The 6,000-nt window shown below is 42.5% G+C and overlaps 1 long non-coding RNA gene across 1 annotated transcript in view; it reads right to left on the bottom strand.

Annotated features, from left to right (window-relative positions):
- Nucleotides 1-551: 551 nt before the first annotated feature.
- LOC145539585 (uncharacterized) overlaps nucleotides 552-6,000 on the bottom strand; it is a 28,709-nt gene continuing 23,260 nt past the window's right edge. The window contains exons 2-3 of the long non-coding RNA XR_014077876.1: nucleotides 1,596-1,682; nucleotides 552-1,328 (exon numbers count right to left, since the gene is read on the bottom strand). This is a non-coding gene — a long non-coding RNA (uncharacterized LOC145539585). The remainder of the gene's footprint in view (nucleotides 1,329-1,595; nucleotides 1,683-6,000) is intronic.

The following is a 6,000-nucleotide window of genomic DNA, read 5'->3' as shown; positions in this document are numbered from 1 at the left end:
AAAGAATTTCTGTATCTTTATACCCGTTTTCCAGATGTGGATACCAGGACCTAGAGATGTTAAGCCACTTAGCCAAGATTACACAGCTAGTACGTGTTAGAGTCAGAATCCACAGTGGCTCCAAGTGAGGCCCAGAGCATGGTACATACCCTTCAGTGCTCAATTGGTATCTCATGTTGGGAACTTAAAGGCCATACAACTTTTCCTGCCAAATTCTAACAATCTACACTCTCCTATTCCTGCCTTCTAGTTTAAAGTGTGCATTTTGAGGCAACATTGTTTCTGAGATACCCTTTACTTATTTAATGTTTGCTCGGATGAATTTGTGACATGCCTGAGGTTGCGTAGGTAAAGAATGAACTTGTGAAACCCTTTTGCTGTGTGCTTCCCTGACATTACTGAAAGTAGAGAGGCAAGTTATTTTGAAAACTACAAAATAATTTGCATGCATTCAACATTTCTGCACGCTGGGGTCTCTGTGTAACCCCTGAACAAAGAGCATAAATCTCCCGCCAGGTCTGAGCAATTTCAGAAATAAAGCTTGGTTAATATAGAGATCAAATAGAAACTTTATTGGGGATAGAGACTTTAGGGCTTTGTTTCATGTCAAAGAAAAACAGCTCAGTTCACAGAATACAGCATCCAGCAGTGTCTTCATTTGGGTTGCTTCCTGATGAGGGACTTTGATGAGGGCTTGGGTATAGGTAGATTATTTGGGAGGTGATTCCGGGAAGCAGAAATGAGAGTATGAAGGATGGGAATCAGGAGTAAGCATCTTTGGCTTTTTTCCTGATTGATCGAGCGGTGTCTCCATGGATGTAGCTCCCTGATACTTCCACTGCAGGATTTTGAGAGTCAAGCAGCTTCTCACAGCCCCAGAGAACTCTCTGAGACAGGAAGTGGAAAGACTTGTGACATGCCCTGGCTGGGGAGGGGGGTGTGTCTTTGCTACCTGAGTATGAACTTGAATCACTACAGATGCAGGTGCAACCAAAGATGGACCAAAAAGATGTGATGGAGGGCGCTGAAAACTCCTGCCATACCAGGCATCTTTATACAGGCTATTGGCAAGAGGCTAGAGCTTGGAGGAGCCAAGATTGCTTTCTGTGGGCAGCCAGGACCACACAGAAAAAGAGAGACTAGGCTGCGATGAGTGAGTCCACTTAATTTTTCCCACACTTATCAGCCTGGTAAGTCACACCACTTCCTCAGAGAAGAGAAAGTAAAATGGGCAGAGAAAGACCTTAAAATGCTTAGGAGAAGTGTCCCTCTTCACGGAACCACAAATGAAACAGGGTATCTAGCCTGTGCTCCTATGATTCTGGTGCCTGTTGGAAGGAACAAAGACATACATAAGATGCATGATAAATCTTCAACAGTGATACTTTACCAAGCCCACCAGACAGGAGGCCCTCAATAACCCCCCTGACACAAGAGTCAATAAAAACCTAGTATGATAAAAGAGTTCTATCCCCGTTTTCTCCTCTTTATTAATTTTTTTTTTTTTTTTTTGGCAGGGCTTTGGAAAAGGTCATTGTAAAAGATTGCATTATATTTCACAGATCTTTAGAGTTCCCCACAGGGTACATTATTACCAATATATTCTCTTCCATTTGATGTCTTTTTATCAGTTGATGCCAAAAAAATCTGTTGTTTTTAAACCAGTTTCCAAGTAGCAGATCCTGGGTGATTAAAAGGAGAAGAAATAACAACAAATAAGTCATCAAGAAATGTTTAGGAGAAAGAAAGAGGTGGAAGACACTGAGGCCTCTGTTATTCACAGTATCCTGCAGGCTTGCATAGCAGATTATGGAGGTAGGTGGCCTGGGTTTTTATCCCCAGCAACTCTATGAACAAACTCAGGGACCTCTTTGTTATTTCATAGGATGAGAAAACAATAGCAGCTCACTTAAGACATCATGTGAGCATTCAATGAGTTGTTTTATGAATAGTGCTCGACCCAAAGACCATCATTGTAACAGCATATCCTGTTTCAGGAAACCGAAGCAATGAACTCTCTGAGGACTATTTTTTCCCACGTGGTTCTTCATCTTTTGGTCAATATGGGCCATTGATGAAGGATTTCAGAAAACTTCCTGCATGTGATAGCCAGTGTGGGACTTTGGTGGGGGGCCCCTCCTCAAATTCTGATTCAGAAAGTTACAAGTGTATTGATTGTGCAAGGATGACATATGAGTCTGCTGGGACTGCATAACAAAATACCACAGACTAAGTGTTTAAACAACAAACATTTACTGTCTCTTAGCTGTGGAGGCTGGGAGTCCAAGATCAAGGCTTCAGCAAGGTGGGTTCCTTCTGAGACCTTTCTCCTTGACTTGTAGATGGTCATCTTCTCAGTGTGTCTTTACTTACTCTTCCCTCCTCTCCTGTGTGTGTGTGTGTGTGTGTTAGTCACTCTGTTGTACTCTTTGTGACCCAATGAACTGTAGCCTTCCAGGTTCCGCTGTTCATGGGATTCTCCGGGGAAAAATAGTGGTGTGGGTTGCCATTTCCTTCTCCAGTGATCTCCCAACCCAGGGATCGAACCCAGGTCTTCTGCCTCGCAGGAAGATTCTTTCCCACCTGAGTCACCAGAGATTTCCATGTGTGTCTGTGTTCAAATTCCCTCTTCCGATAAGGGCACCTTGGACGTGGGGTATCTCTTCACAGTTGCTCCAGCAAAGCGCAGCCACTGCTCCTTACCTTGGACATGGGGTAGCTCCTCCCAGCCGCTCCTTGGACAGCAAATTTGGAAAATTCAGCAGTGGCCACAGGACTGGAACAGGTCAGTTTTCATTTCAATCTCAAACAAAGTCAATGCCAAAGAATGCTCAAACTACGACACAATTGCACTCATCTCACACGCTAGTAAAGTAATGCTCAAAATTCTCCAAGCCAGGCTTCAACAATATGTGAACCGTGAACTTCCAGATGTTCAAGCTGATTTTAGAAAAGGCAGAGGAACCAGAGATCAAATTGCCAACATCCGCTAGATCATCGAAAAAGCAAGAGCGCTCCAGAAAAACATCTATTTCTGCTTTATTGACTATGCCAAAGCCTTTGACTGTGTGGATCACAATAAAGTATGGAAAATTCTGAAAGAGATGGGAATACCAGACCATCTGACCTGTCTCTTGAGAAACCTGTATGCAGGTCAGGAAGCAACAGTTAGAACTGGACATGGAACAACAGACTGGTTCCAACAAGGAAAAGGAGTACGTCAAGGCTGTATATTGTCACCCTGCTCATTTAACTTATATGCAGAGTACATCATGAGAAACGCTGGGCTGGAGGAAGCACAAGCTGGAATCTAGATTGTTGGGAGAAATATCAATAACTTCAGATATGCAAATGGCACCACCCTTAGGCAGAAAGTGAAGAGGAACTAAAGAGCCTCTTTTTTTTTTTTTTCCATGGTCAAATACATTAAAGAGCCTCTTGATGAAAGTAAAACAGGAGAGTGAAAAAGTTGGCTTAAAGCTCAACATTCAGAAAACTAAGATCATGGCATCCGGTCCCATCACTTCTTGGCAAATAGATGGGGAAACAGTGGAAACAGTGGCTGACTTTATTTTTCTGGGCTCCAAAATCACTGCTGATGGTGATTGCAGCCATGAAATTAAAAGACGCTTACTCCTAGGAAGGAAAGTTATGACCATCCTGGACAGCATATTAAAAAGCAGAGACGTTACTTTGCCAACAAAGGTTCGTCTAGTCAAGGCTATGGTTTTTCCAGTGGTCATGTATGGATGTGAGAGTTGAACTATAAAGAAAGCTGAGTTCCAAAGAACTGATGCTTTTGAACTGTGGTGTTGGAGAAGACTCTTGAGAGTCCCTTGGACTACAAGGAGATCCAACCAGTCCATCCTAAAGGAAATCAGTCCTGGGTGTTCATTGGAAGGACTGATGTTGAAGCTGAAACTCCAATACTTTGGCCTCCTCATGCAAAGAGCTGACTCATTTGAAAAGACCCTGATGTTGGGAAAGATTGAAGGCAGGAGTAGAAGGGGACAACAGAGGATGAGATGGTTGGATGACCTCACCGACTCAATGGGCATGAGTTTGGGTAAACTCCAGGAGTTGGTGAGGGACAGGGAGGCCTGGCGTGCTGCAGTTCATGGGGTCGCAAAGAGTCAGGCACTGAGTGACTGAACTGAAACTGAATAAAGGCACCAGCCCCAATGTATTAGGGTCCCCACCTATACAACCTCATTGTATCTTAATTATGTCTTTAAAGCCCTATCTCCAAATATAGTCACATTCTGAGATGCTGAGGGTTATAGCTTCAATATATGATTTCTGGGATGGGGGGTGGGACATGATTCAGTTCATAATAGATGAGGTCAAGGAGAAGAGACTTTTGAAGGGAAGGTTTGTGGTGCAAATCACAAGTTGGATAAGGGATACTTGATACAGGAGTACAGGAGGGTGCTTACTTTTCAGAGCCCCTGTCCTTCCAGGGAATGGACACAGGTCAGGACAGAGGACAGAACAGTTAAGAACATTAACTAAATGTAAAATGAGTGCCAAGCCTGCACTGGTTATGGGTTATATCTGCAGTTATATCTACATGTACATCTACATGTGTATCCACATCCACATTTGTATCTGTATCTTCCTTGGGCTATAAAAAAAAAGTATTGCCTCAAACTTGTGGCTTAAAACAATAGGAATTTATTCTCTTGTGGCTGTGGAGCCCAGAAGTTAGAATCAAGGAACAGATTCCCTCCAAAAGCTCTGGGGAGATTCCTTCTTGCCTCTTGCAGCTTCTGGTGGCTCCTGGCATTCCTTGGCTTGTGGCTGCATCACTCAAGTCTTGCCTCTGTCTTCACGTGGCTTTTCTTCTCTGTCTCAGATATCCCTCTGTCTTTCTCTTATGACACTTATTGTTGGGTTTGTGGCATAACTGGATAATCCAGAGTGATTGCATCTTGAGATTCTTAATGTAATTATATCTGCAAAGACAGACTTTCTTTTTTCCAAATAGGCGTACATTTTCACAGATTCTAGGGTGAGCTTGAAGACAGAGATGGGTGTACCATTCAACTGACTCCTTGTATATGTAATTTCTCCCTTGCCATGTATGTGTGTATGTGTGCGTGTGTGTGTATAGGCGCACTTTGTTTTATTGTGCATTACGCAATTTTATTTTGCTTCACTTTATTGTGCTTAACCGATATTGTGTTGTTTACAAACTGAAGGTTGGTGGCAACTCTTGAGCTAGTTGGTCAGTGTCCTTTTTCCATCAGCATTTGCTCACTTCATGTTTCTGTGTCACATTTTGGTAATTCTCACAATATTTCAAGCTTTTTCATTGTCATTCTATGGTTATTATCTGTGAACAGTGATCGTTGATGTTTAGTACTACAAGGAGATTACAACTCCCTGAAGGCTCAGATACCGGGTAACATTTTTTTAGCAATAAAGGATTTTTTAATTAAGGTATGTACATTTTTTTATACATAATGCTATGCACATTTTAATAGACTACAGTATAATGTAAACACAGCTTTTATCTGCACTAGGAAACAAAAAGCTCACATGATTTGCTTTATTGCAGTATTTGTTTTATTGCAGTGTTCTGGAGCTGAATCCACAGTCATCTCCTAGGTATGTGTATGTGTGTGTATAAGTGTGTGTGTGTGTGTGTGTGTCTGCACACACACACATATGTGTGCTAAGTTGCTTCAGTCATGTTCAACTCTTTGCAATGCAATGGACTGCAGTCCTCTAGGCTCCTATGTCCATGGGATTCTCCAGGCAAGAATACTGGAGTGGGTTGCCATGCCCTCCTCCAGGGGATCTTCCTGGCCCAGGGATTGAACCCACATCTCTTACATCTACCTGCATGGGCAAATGGGTTCTTTACCACTAGTGCCACCGGGAAAGAAATTTAATCAAAATATGTACACAGGAATTTTACTTAGGCAGAAATAATGACACTCATAAGTTTAGGTTTCCATGTGAGCATTTTTATTAGAATTGTGCATCATCTCAAGC

This window comes from Giraffa tippelskirchi, chromosome 1 (assembly GCF_054371585.1).
Source record: "Giraffa tippelskirchi isolate mGirTip1 chromosome 1, T2T-mGirTip1v1.2.pri, whole genome shotgun sequence".
Lineage (NCBI taxonomy): Eukaryota > Metazoa > Chordata > Mammalia > Artiodactyla > Giraffidae > Giraffa > Giraffa tippelskirchi.
Note: the sequence above shows the minus strand (reverse complement) of the source record. Positions and strands in the feature narration are given on the sequence as shown.